Consider the following 17,676-nt stretch of genomic DNA (forward strand, 5'->3'; position numbering starts at 1 on the left):
CGGAAATAAAAATAACAAATAAATATTATAAGTGTTATTGTTATGAAAATAAAAAGAGAAATAGAAAAGTAAAAAATAAAAATGTAGAATAGGAAGAATATAAAAGCAACAATGAAATTCTAAAATGATTTTAGAATGAGAAATGGAAGAAGAAAAATAATAAAGGGAAAAGCTTTCGCGTTAACATTTTTAAGGAGACTGAAGTGCAGTCGTGTTTTTAAAAGCGAAAGTCATTAATGGCTCATTCATGCCCGTCCGTGTAATTTAATTGGTTTTTGGGGAAGGAAATGACGCAGTGTCTGTCTCAAACTTGTTAGACACAGGAACCGCGCCGTAAGGGAAGGGATAAAGGAGGGAGTGAAAGAAGAAAGGAAGAAAAGGTTGCCATAGCGGAGGGCTCCGGAATAATTTCGACCACCTGGGGATCTTTAACGTTCTACTGCCTGCCTGCCTGTTTTTGCCAGGAAAAAAGAAAAGGAAAGTGCACAGGCCTGCTCACTGGCTCAAGCCGAGCCACAATCGCGACCACGTGCAGATAGTAGGAGAGTTGAAAGATGGGATAGAAAGACAGGATAGTAAAGACGGGCTAAAGACAAGGCCGATCCCGGGCCGACCGGTGGCGGGAGTGAAGCACCCTTCAAACTTTCCGCCACATTTCCAAAAATAAGTCCAATTGGACCCGTAACAGATACTCTACGGGGTCCGGACTAACCCGGATACCGGGCCGACCGGTGGCGGGAGTGAAGCACCCTTCAAACTTTCCGCCACATTTCCAAAAATAAGTCCAATTGGACCCGTAACAGATACTCTACGGGGTCCGGACTAGCCCGACCGCGGCGGCTGCGTTTTTATGGAGGCAAAACGCTAAGGCGCCCGTGTGCTGTGCGATGTAAGTCCACGTTAAAGATCCCCAGGTGGTCGAAATTATTCCAGAGACGTCCACTACGGCACCTCTTACTTCCTTTCTTCTTTCACTCCCTCTTTTATCCCTTCCCTTACGGCGCGGGTCAGGTGTACGCCGATATATGAAACAGATACTGCGTCATTTCGTTTCCTAAAAAACCAATTATTAATATTATTATTTTTAACGTGCACTGACATCGCTCAGCACACGGGCGCCTTGTTGTCCGTCCCTCCGTCCGCAAAATCTGTCACACTACAGCTCTCAGTCAAACGCGGTACGAGTGTGCACCAAGATATGTGAGACCGGGACCATTTCCCTCCCTTAAAGCCAATTTTCATTCCATTTTCCTCCCCTTACGGCGCGGTTCAGGTGTTTAACGGGATATGTAATAATAATAATAATAATAATAATAATAATAATAATAATAATAATAATAATAATAATAATAATAATAATAATAATAATCTTTATTTTTCAGTGCCCAGGAACAACCCAAATGTCTTGGTGCTGGTACACCATTCACACGCACAAAATGTAAATTTATTTCACCACAAAGGAAGACACTCAGGGGAGGAAATTCAGCAGTCAAGGCGATAGAAAAAAAGACACACTAGGCGTGACAGCAAGCATGAAGCAAAAAAGCGAAAACAAGAAAACAGCGAGGACAGCGGTAAATGCAAACAGCTAGAACAGGCAACAGACATATAAATAACTAATGAAACAATAAACAAAGAGAATGAACACAAGAAGGACCGATAACAGCCAAGTACAGCATATAGCAAAATACAAACAAGAATAAAGCCAATACTAATATGAACGAATAAGAAACCTCTGAAATACAAGCTAGAAATACAATCATACACAATAAGAAATGTAATTAGTGAACGCGTTACAGACAATCAGGCGTGAGTACACAGTATCAAAGAAATAATATTAACGAAAACAAGTAGACGTGATGAACAATTAAGGAGAAAAAAAATATAATACCGGTGCAAATGCACAAGCTTAGTAAAAACAAAATGCAGGAAAGGGGAAGTTATGTACGAGAAAAAGAGTGCTCAAAGTGGAACGTCACGGACATCCAGTATAAAGGAAGGGAGAGAATTTTCGAATATATTGTCACGCGTGAACGCGGTGATCACTGAACACAGGAACGCAGGATCCGACGAACGTCAGCACCACAGCTCAAGATCGCTGACACCTCGGCTTCCTCTTCTCCGAGACAGCGCGTGCTTGAGGTCAGCGCTAAGCGAAAATGCGGAATGCACTGTGTCATTGGCCCCCGGAAAAAAAAAGAGCATCGTCCCGATGCGTAGCCGGTGCGTTGAAAAAAAAAAAGTTCACCAAGGGAGGTAGGTAGGTAGGAAAGACTTTTAATGCTCTAGAAAGGTGCTAGTAGCAGACGAGAAAGAAGAGGTCCATCTTCCTTCTTCTCACAGGGTCGGTGCCCCTATTCCAGGGCTCCGCTGAGCTTCGCTGCTCGTTGGGCGTGCTGGATCAGACCTTGTTGGCAACCCAGATCGCCGCTGGAGAGCCGGCTCTCCCACTGTTCCGCACTCGGGTCTTTGCGAAAGCTGTCGTTTTTACTGCATTCCCACGTGATGTGGTACAACGATGGTTTGCTGCCACACCACGGGCAAGTGTCCCGATATTGCGTCGGGTAAATCTTGCTAAGGATATGCAGGTTTGGGAATGTTCCTGTCTGCAATCTTCGCCAATACACTGCCTCTAGTTGATTTAGATCAGGATGAGGCGGCGGATAGCGGATCCGTACCCCCTTATAGTAGTTGAGAATGTCTGAGTACGTAGGACTGACTCGGTCGGGTAGATCGTCCGATTGGGAGGAAGCTCGGCTCGTATACCCTCGAGCTACCTCGTCGGCGCGTTCGTTCCCCGCTATGTCGGTGTGTCCTGGCACCCAGTAAATGCTATGTATGACTTTTGGTGGGGTCGCGCTCTGGAGGAGCCGGAGCGCGGCGCGACCTATGCGGCTGTTCATGTAGTTACGGCACGCTTCTCTCGAATCTGTAAGGATGGTAAGGGACATGTTGCTTCGATAACCGGCTACCGCCGCTAGAGCTACGGCCAGCTCCTCCCCTTCGGTTACCGTGCAATCCCTTACTGAGGCGCTAGCTAATTCCTTTAAGTTCGAATCAATAACTACCGCCACTGTGCTGTTATGTGAGCTTCTTGTATACGGAGCCGCGTCCGTGTATACCGTTGTGGATTTTGTAGCTAGATTTTGTTGTACATACCTCGCCCGGGCTGCCCTACGGGCCGCATGCAAGTTGGGGTCCATGTTCCGGGGAAGGGAGCGAACCTTTAGCGTCTGGCGGATTGCGTCCGGTATGCTCGCAGTACGATTCTCGAATTCCGCAGTTCCGCCTAGCCCCAGTCGGCTAAGGAGCGAGCGCCCCGTAGGAGTCTGCTGGAGCCTAGCTAACTGCGTGACCAGTTGGGCTTCTTTGATCTCTTCGAAGGTGTTGTGAATTCCAAGAGCCAATAGTTTTTCGTTGGAGGTGTTCATTGGTAGATGCAGGGCTGTCTTGTAAGCTTTGCGGAGTATGGTGTCTGCACTATCCACTTCTCCTTTGTTGAGGTTGAAGTACGGGAGGGCGTAACCCACGCGACTAACCACCAGGCTCTGAACCAGGCGCAGGGTATCCCCCTCTAGCATGCCGCTCCGCTTCTGCGACACGCGCGTGATCATTCTGGCGACCTGAGTGGTCGATTGCTTGAGAAGGCCGAGCGTATGGCCGCATCGCTGGTTGCTCTGCAACCACATTCCCAAGACGCTTATCTTGTCTCATTCGGGAATTAGCTGTCCTTCGAAGGAGACATTGAGGGACCCTTCCTTGTGTTTCCCTTTGTGGACTCGCAGGAGTTCTGATTTTTCGGTGGAGCAGGCGAGGCCTCGTGCACTGGCATATTCTTCCACGCAGGTAGCCGCTGCTTGCAGTCGTTCTTCTTTCTGGCCGAGCGACCCAGTGGTAACCCAGACCGTGACGTCGTCAGCGTATATTGCGTGCTGTATGCCTTCGATCTTCTCGAGTTGTTTTGCGAGGCCGATCATGGCCACGTTGAAAAGTAGTGGCGAGATGACGGACCCTTGAGGTGTGCCTTTGTTTGGGGTCGAAAATTTAGCGCTACGAAGGTCTCCGAGCCCAACCGTTGCAGTGCGGTTGGAGAGAAAGGCCTTCACGTAGCTGTGAATTTTCTCGCCGCAGTGGAGGTTGTCGAGTCCTTCCATTACAGCCGTGTGGCTAACGTTGTCAAAGGCTCCTTTGATGTCGAGGGTCATAACCACGTTCTCGCCTACGCTCGGGACGTTGGTGAGGACTTCCTCTTTGAGTTGTAAGAGGATGTCCTGGGTGGAGAGGTGGGCTCGGAAGCCGAACATACTGTGGGGGTACAGGTCTTCGTCTTCCATGTAGCTTTGGAGCCTCCGAGTAACGACTCGCTCGTAGAGCTTGCCTAGGCAGGAGGTGAGTGAGATAGGTCGGAGATTTTCGATCTGGAGTTTCTTACCCGGTTTGGGGATCATTACGACTTCTGCATGCTTCCACTCTTCAGGAACCGTTCCTGCGGCCCTGTGCCCGTTGAGGAAGGTGGTCAGTTGGTCGGCCGCCTCGTCGCAGAGGTTGCGTATGAGTGCGTTCTGGATCTTGTCTGCTCCCGCCGCAGTGTTGCGCGTGCATGCCTTTATGGTAGCGAACACTTCTTCCCTGGTGATCGGCCTGTCTAAGTGGGTGTTCGGTTTCCCCAGGTATGGTTTCGCGTATGCCGCAGGCAAGGTCGTGCCATAGCATTTCTCTTTGGCCTTATCTAGCAGTTCCTCTTCCGTACCCTCGAAGGTGTGGACGAGTCTGCGGATAGCTTTCTCGCTTTCGGCCCTGGTTTGGGTAGGGTCGAGGAGGGTCTTGAGTATAAGCCACGTTTTGGCCGTGCTGAGGGTGCCGTCCAGCGAGCTACTGAACTGCTGCCAGCTCTGCCTGGCCAGTTGGGTCGCGTACTCCTCCGCTATCTTGGTGACTTCTGCGATCTTGAGCTTGAGCTTCCTGTTAAAGCGCTGCTTCTTCCAGCGCTTGGTGAGTCCTCGACGTGCCTCCCACAGTCTGATGAGCCGAGGGTCCACCTCAGGTGTTTGCTCGGTGCGATCCACTTCCTGGGTGTACCGCTTCTGGATGTCTTTAAGTTGTTGACACCAATCATCTATGGAAGTAATCCCCCCTTCCAGGTCCGCGCAAGCCTTGCGGAAAGCCGGCCAGTTGGTGATCTTGGCCGTGCAGAGCTTGCGCTTGATGTTGGTGGCTGCTATCGTGGTCTTCAGGATATAGTGGTCACTGCCTAGATTCTCCAGCAGATTCTCCCACGTTGCGTGCTTCACTCCCCTGACAAACGTTAAGTCCGGACACGTATCCGGGCAGATCGAAGTGCCAAGGCGCGTGGGATGAAGTTGGTCTGTTAAGAGGGTACATTGGATCGCTTCCGCCACGTCCTCGACCTGTATACCTTTGTGATTATTAGTGGGGTATCCCCATTGCTGTCCGCGAGCGTTGAAGTCGCCTACAATGAGCAATGAGTTGCTTTTCGCAAGTTTGCTGGCCCCTAGAAAGAGTATATCAAAATTCGCGTCCCGCTGGCGAGGCGGGCTATAAAGGTTTACTAGAAAGACACTCTTTTCCTAACGCTTCTTTTTGGGAATAATTTCCGTCACTAAGTGTTCAATTTTGGTGTTGGGAATTGGGTCATGGGCTATGGCTACCAACTTTTTGCTGACCAAGGTTGCCGTGCGTCCGCTATCGTAGCACGTATATCCCCTGAGTGACGGTGTCGTGTTAGTTTCCTGTAAAGCTATTATATCGGGTGTTGAACCTTGCGTGTGTAAAAATTGCATTAGGAGTCCCTGCTTTTGGCGGTACCCGCTGCAGTTCCATTGCCAGATTTCTAGTGGAGTTTGTTTAGCCATTGTTTTGGGCATTGTTCTGATTGGAGCCTTCAGTTCCGAAACGGCGCTCGTGTATGAGCCTGTCCCGGGCCTCGTTTGTTATTCGTTGCGTATTTTGACTTTTGACGTGGCTGCGGAAACTTTGGTCCTGCAACGCAACTTTTTGCTGTAGTAACGTGATGTTCTGTTCTGACAGGTTGAGTTGGACCTGCATGGCATCTAATCTTGCATGAGTTTGTCGGAACTGTCCTTCGGTGCGAATCATGAAATCCTCCATGCGCTGCATGAAAGTTCTGAATTCTTCGGGGCTCACTTCTAAGGGGGTTGGAGATCGTTGCACTTCGGCCGCCGGAGTCGGGGGCCGCGGTACGTGCCCTGTTCTCTGAGCCTGCATCTCTTTAATGAGGTCATCGATTTTTTTTCGGAGATGTGCATTCTCCTCTCTTAGAGCTTTAATTTCCTTCGAGTTACGCGTAATATTATCTTGATCCGAGTGCGGAATCAGTGGGTTTGGAGAGCCCGCTCCCCAGCTCACCTTGACGCCGCCCTTCTTCTGTTGTTTCTGCGGCGGCTGCTGCTGCTGCTGCTTCGGCTTGGCCGTTGACCGGTTTAGCGGCAGGAAAGAGTCATCCCTGGATCGGCTCAGGCTGTGATCTCGCACGGTGCTACGGCCTCGGCTCGAGGAGCGGCCATGTTCCCGCTCCGAGCTAAGCCACCTGGGTCGGCGCTCTCGACTCAGGTGCGGGTTCTGCTGCTGCTGCTGCGGTTGTTGCTGCTGCGGCAGTTGGTGCTGCTGCTGCTGCTGCTGCCATTGTTGTTTCCGGGACTGCCGGCCGCCGGTCGTGCTGCCCCGGAGCTCCTCAGTAGTCTTGAGGCGTCGACGGCACTCCGTGGTGACGTGGTCGCCTTCGCACACCATGCATTTGGCCTTGCACGGGTGGCCTTCTGGTGGGTCGTGTGTGCCGCACGTCCTGCAGAGCTTGGTGTTCGGCGTTGGACAGACGTCCGAACGATGGCCTTGCTCTCCGCACACGTAGCAGATCTGTCTCGTAGGACGATATGGGTAGGTCTTGAATTCTCCGGATCGGTAGATGACCCACTGCGGGATATACGGGCCGTCGAACGTGATGAGCGCCGTTTCCGACTTGCCCAGCATTCTCGCTTCCAGGATCTTCACTCCTTGTGATCGAAGCCGCAGCCTCGATTTCAGTAGGGCCGGTGATTGCCCCGGCATGACGCCGTGAATTACCGCACGCTTCAGGTCGTCCGGTAGGGCTGGATAGGTGTTGGTTGCATAGGTCTGGTCATTGATCGTGAGCTTTTCGATCTTCCTGAGCACGTCACCGATGTCCAGGTCGGGCGTGCTCGCAATCATGATGTTCGATCCGGGCCGGAGTCTCATGATGAAGTCTTCTTCCTTGATCGTTCCTCCGCTGGCCGCGACGAGGGCTTGCGTTGCCTGGTCGACACGGATTTCGCTGATTTTTAGGCCTCCCTTGGGGCGATAAATGATTTTGATATCATCCTTCGGTAGCGGCGGCGGACGTGGCCTGATCTGCCGCTGCGCTCCCGCCAGATGTGGTTTTAATGTAAAGCGCGGCACGCCACTCGCTCGCGTCTCTGCTCCGCCAGCTGCGGCTGTCGGCGCTATCTTGTTGCTTGCTTCTTCCCGGGGATCGCCTGGCCCCTTCGAGCCTTTCTTCGAGCCTTTCCTTTTTAGGCGCCGTTTGTAAGAAACAAGCTGCCAACGATCCATGTCTTCGTCTTGCAGTGGGTCGATGTCGGCCCCGTCGTCCCGCTGCGGTGGCGAGGTCTCCATGGCCTCGGTCACTGCGTCCCCAAGTCCGGGGCTCGCATTGACCGGCGGCGTGGCAGGAGATTCGTCCGTACTTTCAATATTCGCCGAACCTTGGGCCGAGGTCCGGGTAGGTTCATTCATGATAGGGTCGTCAGCGTCCCGGGGTTCCATGCTGGCCGATGTCTAGACACGCAAGCACCGCACGGGGCCGCCCCGGGAGCGCGCTAGGCCTACGCTAGGCTCAGCGCTCCCGGCCGCAGGTGGCCACTCGAAAGTCCGATAAAAGTCCAAAAAATGGGCCTACCGGCTCAGGAGTGGTGTCGCCGTGGGCCAGGTGACGTTATCCGTCGATGTAGCCGAAAATTTTCGGTGGCCCACGTGAAAATTGGGTCGGAATCTTCGAAAAGACACGGAGCCGATGTGGAGTGCGTCCGTCCACATGCGAACGCTCAACGCGTCCCCACCACCTGCCTCACCAAGGGAAGTTCACGTGTTGTGCGGCCGTAAGTCCTGCTCTAGCGCTACTGCTCGTAGTAAGGCTTGAGGCGGACAACGTGTACCACCTCAGGGTGCTGGGAGTGCCGAGTCTTCTGAAAGCCGTCAGGAACGACCTCATAGTTCAGGTCTGTAAGTGGCCTGATGACTTTGTAAGGTCCAAAATACCGACAGAGGAACTTTTCGCTAAGTCCGCATCTGCGAATGGGAAACCAGACCCACACACGGTCTCCTGATGAGTACCGAAAATCACGGCGTCGGAGGTTATAGTGTTGGGCATCTCGGCATTGTTGGACGAGAATCCTCACCCTGGCCAGCTGACGAGCCTCTTCAGTGAGGTGCAGGAAGGTGTGAAGATCCGCATTTGGGTCGATGTCGTCCACATGCGGTAACATGGCGTCTAGCATCGTGGTCACGTCGCGGCCGTAGACGAGACGGAACGGTGGCATGTTTGTCGTTTCCTGAACGGCCGTATTGTATGCAAAGGTGATGTATGGGAGCACTTCGTCCCAAGTTTTGTGCTGAACGTCGACATACATGGAGAGCATGTCACCTAGTGTTTTGTTTAAGCGTTCCGTTAAACAGTTCGTCTGAGGGTAGTAGGATGTCGTCCTTCGGTGGTCTGTATGACTGTGGAGTAAAATCTGCTGTAGGAGGTCAGCCCTTTATCCCTTCCCTTACGGCGCGGTTCAGGTGTCCAAAGATATATGAGACAGATACTGCGCCATTTCCTTTCCCCAAAAAACCATTATTATTACTAGGAGGTCAGCCATGAAAGCTGTACCCCTGTCGGTGATTAGGGTCTCCGGGGCACAGTGACGCAAAACGACCCCTCTGGCGACAGCAAGGCAGCGGTCGAAAAGCATAATTGGTTTGCTTTCAACGACACCTTCAAACTTTCGCAGCGTCTTCGCGCCGACAGAGACCACAACGCTCGAACTGGGTGGAATGGTGACGTCGTCAAGGATGGAAAGAGCCGCGGGACGTTCGAAAGCACTGTGGATTGCGTTCTCGGTGGAGAACGTCACTGACTTCGATTTAAGGTCAATGACCGCGCCATTTTCTGTCAAAAAATCCATTCCGAGGATTAAGTCCCGGGAACACTGGTCGAGTACGACGAAGGTGGCCAGGTACGTGTCCTCTTCGATGGTTAATCGTGATGTGCACGTGCCAGCTGGGGTGATCAAATGACCCCCGGCAGTACGAAGCTGTGGGCCCGTCCAAGGTGTGGTCACCTTTTTCAGAGTAGCGGCAAATGGTCCACTGATTACCGAGTAGTCGGCGCCAGTGTCTACAAGTGCGGTGACGTCGGTACCGTCGACTGAAATGTTCAGATGAGCAGTTGTAGTCGCAGGTGTACGGGAACGTCGCGGAGTCCACTCACGGCTGCGGTGCGGCACCAGGCGGTTTCGTTGCGGCGAAGAATTGATTCGGCGAGGCGTGTTATCGGTCTGGTGATCGTCGGTGCGTCGTATGAGCGGTCGGTCATGTTTGTGCAGCAGTGGAGGATCTTGGACATGTCGCAAATAAGCAACCTTCCCCCCAAAGTTTGCCGCTTCTAGTTTTCCCGACGGGGACTAGGAGACCTTCCACGCGAAATGTCGGCGGAAAAACATCGCGGAGACGAGAAACGACGTAGAGACGGCGACCGGGCATTGCAGTGTGGTGCTTCGGGTGTCGCGGCCAGGTAATCGCTTATTTCTGGAGGCAATTGACCACGCTGCGGTCGGGGCGCATCGACACGATATCCCTGCAGACTCATACGTCGGTAACGACAGTTGCGGTAGACGTGACCGGGCCCGCCGCAGTGATAGCACAGAGGGCGATAATCGGCGGTACGCCAGACTTCGCTCTTCCGAGGGAGAACCTGAGAAGGGTGAGGTGGGTGTGGTTGGCGGTGAATGTGGCCAGGTGTATCCGGGCGACTTGGAGGCGGCGTTGGACGGCGAACGGCTGCGGCGTATGTCATCATCTGGGGTGTTGTGTTCGGGTGAAGAGGGGCTGGCGGCGTGAGCGCCTGTTGGACCTCTTCACGAATAATGTCCGAAATGGAAGAAACTTGCGGCGACTCCGGGGCTGGAAAGAGCTTTTGAAGCTCTTCGCGTACGACGGTCCGGATGGTTTCCCGAAGGATGTCGTGGCTAGAAGCATCGGCCCCGCTGGTAGACATCAGCGACGGAGGACGCTCGTACTGTCTGGATCTCATGTCGAGCATCTTTTCCATCGTAGTGGCTTCGGAAACAAATTCGGCGACCGTTTTGGGCGGGCTTCGAGCTAACCCAGCGAAGATCAGCTCCATGATGCCCCTCATGAGAAAACGCTGCTTCTTCTCTTCGGACATGTTGGGATCAGCCCGGCGGAAGACCTTCGCCATGTCCTCGGAGTAAACGAGGATGGTCTCATTTGGTAGTTGGACGCGTGTCTGGAGGAGCAGCTCGGAACGTTATTTCCTGAGGACGATGGTAAAAGCCTGCAAAAACTGAGTCTTGAAGGACCCCCATGTTGTTATTGTGGCTTCTAGGTTCTCAAACCAAATACGAGCTGCACCCTCCAGTGAAAAAAAAACACGTGCTGCAGCTTCGAGTCGTCAGCCCACCTTTTGTATTGGGCTATGCGCACGAACTTCTCGAGCCAGTCTGCCAGGGTCCTCACATGGGAAACCTTGAAAGGTGGGTGGTTCGCGTGGCTGCTGCAGCACGACAGACGGCAATGGGAAGGCATCCGGCATGCTGACGGGGATGTTTGTGGGCACTGATGGTCGCGCTGAGGTCAGTTTCCTGGCGGTCGGACGAGACTGCAGAGGCCCGAACTCTGGTTGCAGTCCTTGCAGCCGCCGGCTACTTTGATGGGTGGGCGTAACTTCGACTCTCAAGGTGTCAAGCGGGCTGGAGTCCCGGCTTCTTGGAGGAGTCCTGAGCATGGGTGCACTACCCAGCAAAGCTCCACCAAAATGTCACGCGTGAATGCGGTGATCACTGAACACAGGAACGCAGGATCCGACGAACGTCTGCACACACAGCTCAAGATCACTTCTTCTTCTTCTTCTTCTCAAGTAATATGGCACATACCCACGTGGGGGGGATTGGCCAAGGTATAGGGTAGAATGCCAATGAAGCATTTGCGCGGGGAAGGAAACGTCAGAAGACTGAATCAAGATAAAAAAAAATTGGGAAAAATAAAATGAATTCAAGAGGTATGAGTCATCCGGAATAGAATCAATCTAGCCTTTTTTGGACATGCGAAAGAATTCTGTGTATAGCTAACAAGATAATCGATTAGTTGCACTTATGTAATCGTGAAGGTAGCCGCATACACTGCTTAACGGGAATCCCTTGGCACTCGCACCGAACGATAGAAGAACTGTAAGAGACAGAGGCAGTCCTAGTCTCGAAAGAGGAACCTCCAGATATTGCTTTCTCTGAACCGCGAACCGCCGGCAAGAGAGGAGAAAATGATCGATTGATTCAACTTGCCCACATGATACACAAAGGTTTGTCGCAGCGAACCCGCACCTGCATAAGTACAAGTTTAAGTGAGGGATTCTACATCGCAGGAACGTCATGGACACTTCACAAAGCCTTGACTTACACCACCGGATATTCCATGGGTACTTTAGGTGTTGAAAGTCCACGGTATTCAGCAACGGATCACTCAAAGTGGCTGAAATATGTTGGAACCGCTGGAAACGTGAAGCTGCTAACAGAATGAGGTGAGGGACGGGATATATTACAGGTGCGCTGAGAGCTGACCTTGCCAATAAATGAGCCACCTCGTTAAAATAGACGCCTGAATGCCCAGGTACCCAGACCAAACGGATCTCGCGCACTGTGCTCGGAACAAAAAACCTAAGTGAACGAGTCAAGAAAGATTTTTCCGAATTTTGGAGAGAGACACCTCCGCTTCCTCTTCTTCGAGACGGCGCGTGCTTCAGGTCAGCGCTAAGCGAAAATGCGGAATGCACTGTGTCAATATCAAGGTGAAGACAAAGAGAATTAAACCACTTTTGCATTCTGTCCAGAGGGGAGAGGAAGTGCAGGAGCGCAGAAACTTGGAATGGTCTGAATTCCCTTATGTTCTTTCGCGGTACACGCAAAACGATACGTGCTAGGAGCTGAGGGCATAGAATGTGACCATGAAGAAGTTTCTACAAGAAAATTATGTCTGCCCTCACGCGACGGCAGCTATGAGAAGGAAGCTTTAGTGAGTTACTCCGTCTGGGACGAGAGCTGGAAGTTTTGCGAGAAATCCGATTTTGAAATATGCTTAAAAACTTAACTTTAACTCTCAATTTTCACAGTTCGACTGGCAAGTGCCGTTCGAAAAAACAGACGCATATTCCAAAAGCGACAAGCATATGGAGAGGTAGAGCTTTAAGAAATGAAGTGGGGCTCAAAACTCTCTCGAAAGCCTGCAGATGAAGCCGAGTGTACGCATAGCCCGTAAACCAATGCGTTTTGTATGAGAGGAGAAGCTGAGCCTACGGTCGAAAAGTACGCCGAGGTCATTATTTCATCAACCCTGGGCAGCGGCCTACCATTCACAGAATAAGAGTTGAGAAGACTGTGCGTTTTACGCGTAAATGAGACAACCTTGGTTTTAGATGAATTGAGAGTCAGCCCATTCTTCAAGCACCAATCAGAGAAGGCGCATATGTCCGATTTCAATGACAATCAATCATGAAGAGTATGATTGCCTTGAACATTTTTATATCGTCCGCATAAAGGAGAAACGAGGAGTTTTTGACCACGGAGGAAACGTCATTAATAAAAACAGAGAACAGAAGCGGGCCTAATACCGAGCCCTGAGGAATTCCGGTGGTTGTAGTGTAAACAAATGAGGTCTGTCCATTTACACTGACAATTCAGGACCGATCAAGAATATAGTTGCGTGGGAGGGCTCCAATTGAAACGTCGATCTCAAACAGCAGAAGCTTTTGAAGAAGGAATGAGTGAGTAACAACGTCGAAAGCTTTGCTCAAATCACAGTACACAGCGTCTAACTGGCTCCCCTGAAGGACTTCAGCTGATGTATACGTCATAAAAGTAACAAGGTTAGTTGTAGTAGAACGAACTTTTATGATACCATGCTGATTATGTATGATAACATGTTTGAGGTGGAAGGAAAGTACTTTGTGCAAAGCTAATTCAAAAAGCTTAGAGGTTGCACAAAGAAGAGAAATGGGGCGGTAGATCGAAACATCAGATTTGTTTCCTGATTTGAAGACAGGGAAAACGCACGCCGTTTTCCACACGCGGGGAAAGGCAGAATTTTTCAAACAGTTATTAAATATCGTGGTTAAAACCGGAAAGAAGGTACTATTGAAGGCTTTTATTATGGCGGCTGGAATGCCATCAGGTCCAGGGGACAAAGATGGTTTCAAACACTTAAGACTCTCAGTTACTAACTTCTCGTCAAGAAGAACGGAATTAGGTGCGCCAGCTGGAAGGCATACGGAATCGCAACATTGAGATTTGTACACTATGAAAAAGTGTTGAGCAAAGCCGTCAGCGACATTCCGAATTTCATTCCCATGAGAGTCAACTAAGTGAATATGACTATCAGATTTATTCGAACGCTTGCGAACGTATCGCCAGAATTCAGTAGGACGATTAGAGGCACTATTCTCTAAATATTCAAGATAGGACTCATGATCCTGCTTGTACCGGCGTTTGCAAAGGGAACGCAAGCGGCGAAATTCATCTGCCCATGTATCCAGCCCAGGTCGTTTCGCTTTATGGTGGGCCCGCTCCTTATGTTTCAGCGCTGTTCTAAGTTCCTTGGAAAACCAGAACGGAAACTTGCTACGAGTAGGAGTGCGCACAGGTATGCACTGGCGCATACCATTGAGAACTATTTCAGTGAAGCGACTGACTTGTTCGTCAACATCGCTGATTTCGTTTAAAAGGGACCAGTCGACAGAAGAGAAAAAACCGAAGAGACCAACATAGTCGCCAAGTGCGTAAGCGAAACGGGGGGAATTCCCCGCACGATTTGAATTAGCAGAAGGTGGGACAGAAACCGAAGCCGTTATTAGAATTGGAGGATGAAATTTTTCACAGCGAGTAAGTCAGATGTCAGATGTCGAGACTCGAACATTTTCAAAATTAGATAAACAAATGTCAAGAACATTACCATAACAGTTTTCAATTAAACTGTGTTGCTGCAAGATGTTAAAACCTGTGAAATCTAATAGCCGGTTGCACTTACTAGATACATAATGATTGTTGTGCGAATATGAAAAGGTATTCCAGTTAATACCTGGAGTATTAAAATCTCCTAAAATGAGCAGTTTGGGCTTGCTATGAGAAGTGATAACATATTCGATAGAATGTAGTACATCATCGTAGGCAGGAGGAGGCAGATTAGGGGAAATGTAGAAAGCTGCCAATAAAAGTTTTTGATGTCGAGTTAAAGTAAGCTCTAACCAGGCAGATTCTTCGATGGTTTCCAGGTCGGAACGCCGAACGCACTGCACGGAACTGTCAATAGCAATGAGCACTCCCCATCCCTTTTGTTTAGAAGCTGATTCAGGGCGGTCACTTCGAAAAACAGAATAGTTGTTAGGAAAGAAGTCACCTGAGTTGACTTCGCTAGACAGCCAGGTCTCAGTAATTACAACAGCCGAATAACAAGAGGCTAATACATTGGAAAAAAATACAGGTCCCTTAGTGCAAAGACATCGGGCATTTTGGTAATATATATCCAAGTTAGGGTTGACTGCGATCAACCGTCAGCTCGGAAGGATGCAACATAACATCCAGGAGCTTTCCACGAAAAGCCTTGAAGATCTAGCCCGTAGGCCACATCGAAGGGTCATCAAGCTGATCGTAAAATTCCGCGCTGACTGTGAGGTAGAAGGACGAGTAAGAGCCATATTTCGTTTTAAACTGCCGGCAGGAAAGGGGGGTGACGTTCACGGACTTCAGATGGTTCGTCAGATCAGCCGATGTTGTCTCAGGGCACAGCTTGGAGACGAAAATAGCCTTCGGGCGCTTCTGAGGTCTGGCGACGTTCAGACTGGATGAGCTCGACGAGCCAGTGGTGGCTGGGCTTGGGTGCTTCTTCTGCGCCTCAGGCGAATTAACTATAACTGGGGGAACAGATACAGATGTCGGGCAGGTGGCCAAATCAACGGGTCCCATCCCACAGTGAAGGGCAGCAGAGTAGCTCTTGGATGGCTGGAACATACGGGAAGGACTGCTCGCGGACAGGGGCTCGACGAAAGGCGGATCACGCTGCGATGAAGCAGGGCGCCTCGCAAGCTCCTCGCGTAGGCTACGAACATCAGCCGGCAGAGAGGCAAGGACCTCGGCCTGGAGAGCGAGCGCCAGCGAGTTGTCACCACGAAGGCGCTCATTCTCCTCCCGCAGCTGGGCGACCTCGTCGCTCAGAAACGAGATTCCCTGAAGTGCGTCTAGGAGAGCCCGAAGCGAGGCAAGCGCACCGTCAGGTTCGCCTGTCGGGGAGGAAGTGAGGGAACCGGTCGGGTCGGTCGGGTGATGGGGCTAATAATAATAATAATAATAAAAATAATAATAATAATAATAATAATAATATTAATAATAATAATAATAATAATAATAATAATAATAATTTATTATTAACATATTTGTGAACGATTTCATTTTAGTAATCCCAAATGGTAAAGTGTACCAGTATGCGGACGATATCGTCCTTCTAACGAAGCATATTAACTACAAAAAGGCAATGGAATATCTGCAGCAATCGGTGCATGAAGCTATGGTTTGGCTTTTTAAAAACAAACTCACCGTCAATCAAAAAAAGACAAAAATTTTATGCTTCAAAACTCTCTTGAAGATTGGAACCACGGTCATTCCAGTATACCTTCATAACCAAGACTGCCTATCCTGTAAGTGTACGCCTGTCGAAAATACAAATTCAGTTAAGTATCTCGGTATTCATTTCGATAGTGACTTGTCGTGGCATAATCATGGTGCGCATGTTTGCTCCAAACTAAGATCTGTGGCATGTTTACTCTAACATTAAATGTTTGGTGCCGTTTCAGACTAAAAAAATGATAGTACATTCCCTTGCATACAGCACCTTAAGGTATGGTATAACGGTTTTCGCTTTCTGCTCCCAGCGTTGGCGGGACAGATTTGATAACCTCTTAAAAAATACATTAAAAAGTGTGGCGTATAATCACGTGGCACCATCAAACAAAGACATTTTTCATGTTCTCGGTTTCCAGCCCTTTCAATCTTTATTCATTTCTACGGTTGTGCTGCGTCATTTCTGGACGGATTAATTCAAGCATCCGCACGTCTCCCCGCGACTGCTGCGCAAAGAAACGCGCTTCGTGGTACCACGCGCATCTACTAGATATGGAGCAGCAAGACGCTGCGTGTACGTCCCCAGGATATTTAATAATTTGTCAGACGATTATTTTTCTGTGGACTCTCCGTCTCAATTGAAGAGTTTTGTACGCATGTTGTAATGCATATGTATGCTCTTATTTTCCTTTTGCTTGTCGCAGTTTGTAGTGATCATGCTTTTGTTTCGATGCCTGGAGACTTGATCTATGCTTATCACTCTTATTTCTTTTCTTTGTTGGTTTTAAATATGTACATATATACTGTAACCACATCGCTTAGCTGATGATGCCGGGCCACGTCACACAAGCCACCATAGGCTTCGATGGGCCCGTTTTTTCTGTACTGATTTCTGGGTGCTTAATAAAGATTATTATTATTATTATTATTATTATTATTATTATTATTATTATTATTATTATTATTATTATTATTATTATTATTATTCACTTACTCGCTGTGACAAATTTCATCCTCCAATTCTAATAACGGCTTCGGTTTCTGTCCCACCTTCAGCTAATTCAAATCGTGCGGGGAATTCCCCCCGTTTCGCTTACGCACTTGGCGACTATGTTGGTCTCTTCGGTTTCTTCTCTTCTGTCGACTGGTCTGTTTTAAGCGAAATCAGCGATGTTGACGAACAAGTCAGTCGCTTCACTGAAATAGTTCTCAATGGTATGCGCCAGTACATACCTATGCACACTCCTACTCGCAGCAAGTTTCCGTTCTGGTTTTCCAAGGAACTTAGAAAAGCGCTGAAACTCAAGGAGCGGGCCCACCATAAAGCGAAACGCCCTGGGCTGGATACATGGGCAGATGAATTTCGCCGCTTGCGTTCCCTTTGCAAACGCCTGTACAAGCGGGATCATGAGTCCTATCTTGATTATTTAGAGAATAGTGCCTCTAATCGTCCTACTGAATTCTGGCGATACGTTCGCAAGCGTTCTAATAAATCTGATAGTCATATTCACTTAGTTGACTCTCATGGGAATGAAATTCGGAATGTCGCTGACGGCTTTGCTCAACACTTTTCCTCCGTGTACAAATCTCCACGTTGCGATTCCGTATGCCTTTCAGCTGGCGCACATAATTCCGTTCTTCTCGACGAGAAGTTAGTAAGTGAGAGTCTTAAGTGTTTGAAACCATCTTTGTCCCCTGGACCTGATGGCATTCCAGCCGCCATAATAAAAGCCTTCAA

This window comes from Amblyomma americanum, chromosome 5 (assembly GCF_052857255.1).
Source record: "Amblyomma americanum isolate KBUSLIRL-KWMA chromosome 5, ASM5285725v1, whole genome shotgun sequence".
NCBI classification, from domain to species: Eukaryota; Metazoa; Arthropoda; class Arachnida; order Ixodida; family Ixodidae; genus Amblyomma; species Amblyomma americanum.